This window comes from Sinocyclocheilus anshuiensis, unplaced genomic scaffold (assembly GCF_001515605.1).
Source record: "Sinocyclocheilus anshuiensis isolate Anshui unplaced genomic scaffold, SAMN03320099.WGS_v1.1 scaffold2181, whole genome shotgun sequence".
In the NCBI taxonomy this organism is placed as follows: domain Eukaryota; kingdom Metazoa; phylum Chordata; class Actinopteri; order Cypriniformes; family Cyprinidae; genus Sinocyclocheilus; species Sinocyclocheilus anshuiensis.
Window position 1 is genome coordinate 158,619 of NW_015552262.1, and position 2,024 is coordinate 160,642.

At 37.7% G+C, this 2,024-nt stretch overlaps 1 protein-coding gene across 2 annotated transcripts in view; it reads right to left on the reverse strand.

Annotated features, from left to right (window-relative positions):
- LOC107663504 (leucine-rich repeat-containing protein 24-like) overlaps positions 1–1,991 on the reverse strand; it is a 22,805-nt gene extending 20,814 nt beyond the window's left edge. For both annotated transcript variants that reach the window (XM_016453732.1, XM_016453731.1), the window contains exon 1: positions 1,619–1,991. The gene's annotated coding sequence lies outside the window, so the exon portion shown is untranslated. The remainder of the gene's footprint in view (positions 1–1,618) is intronic.
- Between the last annotated feature and the right edge of the window lie 33 nt (positions 1,992–2,024).

The window sequence follows — 2,024 nt, forward strand, 5'->3', positions numbered from 1 at the left end:
GGTTGTTTCAACCCAATTTTGGGTCAAATATGGACTAACCCAACTGTTGGGTTAAATTTTGGTTACATTTTTAAATTCACTTTTTAACCCAACAGTTGGGTTAGTCTATATTTGACCCAAAGTTGGGTTGAAACAACCCAGCATTTTTTTGTTTTAGCGTTTTTAATTTTTTATCCATTGGTAATTTATAGAATCCATTATGCCATCTGTCTGAACAAGATATCCAGGATCTCCAGCGGAAAAATAGGCCCACAACATTAAAGATCCAGCAGTATATTTCATTGTACACTGGGGTACTTTTTACCCCTGTGTGCACCAAACCCATCTTGAGTGTTTGCTGCTAAAAAGCTCATTTTTTAGTTTAATCTGACCATTGAACTCAGTCCCGTTTAAAGTTCCAGTCGTTGACTCATGCAAGCGTTTTCTTTTCTAGTTTTTTTCTTGAAACCCTCCCAAACAACATTGTTTTTTTGGGGTTTTTTTAGGCTTTCTGACCCCAAGACTCAACTATTTCCTGCAGTTCGCCAGCTGTGATCCTTGGAGTCTTTGACCACTCAAACTCTCCTCCTCACTGTGCATTAGGACCATATAGACACACGTCCTCTTACTGTATTAGAGAAAAATATTTATTTCATAATGTGATTTTCCCCCACTTTCACATTTTTTTTTTTTTACTTTAATTAAAGGTTAGATTTTTTTACATTTTTGAATGAAAGATCAAGTAGATAAACAATGCGGATTTATTTTCACAGCCTTCTTTGATGATATTTACCAATGGTATGAATAATTTTGAGCACAACTGTATATATATCTGTCTGTGGGTTGACCATTTTCAACTTTTTGAAAGGCTCAAAATAGCCCAAAATACCCTTTATAACTGGCCAGGTAGATAAATCAGTCTATCTCTAAATGAGACAGTTTGTAATAATTTCATTTGCCAGTTCCATGCCAAATTTCTGACATATGGATTTCCTGTATGCTTGCCATATTCAGAGTCTGACAGTTGCGTCTGTTGCAAAACAACAGACATATTGCATTGCATGCACTCAAACTGTTTTTGTCTCTATGCTAGTGAATTTTAAGTTTGCATTCATTTGCATTAACTGTTATAAATCTAGCAGCCCTTAATAGTGGTATGAACATCAAAACATACAATAAGAAAGACTTTAATGCTTAGTTTGTGGAATATGTTGCTCTTTGTTTTCTTGTATCTTTTTCAAAATAGTACAAAATTATTCTTACATATGACATCAAATAAACAAGAGTTAGATCTGAAGAAATCATATCATATTACATATCAAATAAATGCTATGCTTGTCTCCTGCGTGTGGATGGATATTCACTGCACTGAATGGCCTTAATTATGCTGATTGTACAGTACTGCACATAGTACAATGTTCAATATGAGAGACGTATTAAAAGTGATGCATCAAAACAATAGGCGCACAAGTGCGTTACTTCAGTTTGTTGCAGGTCGAAAGACACACTGTTGTGAAAGCATGAGGAGAAACAGCAGTGCACGTGTAGTGCATTCAATTAGACAAAAGTGTTTTAAAAGTGACAGGATGAATGAGTGTCTATAGAAATAATACAGATAGAGGATCTTATTAAAAATTACCTCCAGTCCGTGGACTCGGTGCGGTGCTGCATGCGGTGTTGAAGAACTGCGCTCGTGGTTTTTATACGGACTGAATTCAGATGCACATGAATTAAATATCAATCCACGTCTGGACGGCGAACAAAGCGGCATTTGAGCTGCGATCCGAAAGGCCACCGCTCCGTCCTGCCATCCTCACAGCAGCGATGCTGGAATATTCCTCTGTCACATCCCGCACAAAAATACCAAATCAATATCAGCCGAGCCTGAAGCTCTTACCAATACGAGTCTAACGAACCAAAATCACGTTTGGTGCCCCTGTAAAATAGGTTAAGAAGCTTTCTCCAGTTCCCTGCTTCCCTAAGAGCTCAGCTGAGTCGACTACATATGTCTCTCTCTCTCTCTCTCTCTCTCTCTCTCTCTCTCT